Consider the following 234-nt stretch of genomic DNA (forward strand, 5'->3'; position numbering starts at 1 on the left):
AACCGTGACTTTGGGCTACGTATGAGAGGAGCCGAATCAGGGGTGAAGACCGGGTCGGTTAGCGGATCTAAGGCACGCATGACATCTTCCAAACAGCAAGGGGTGAAGGGCAAATCTGTCTCCGTTGCGGTACCGACTTTCACTGCCATTATAAAAAATGGACACAAGAGGTTGCGCCCTTCTTCTTTGCAGAATTCGCCGTCGACTCCGGACTGCCTTGGCGACACCAGCAAG

The sequence above is a fragment of the Arachis ipaensis genome, chromosome B03, assembly GCF_000816755.2.
Source record: "Arachis ipaensis cultivar K30076 chromosome B03, Araip1.1, whole genome shotgun sequence".
NCBI lineage: Eukaryota > Viridiplantae > Streptophyta > Magnoliopsida > Fabales > Fabaceae > Arachis > Arachis ipaensis.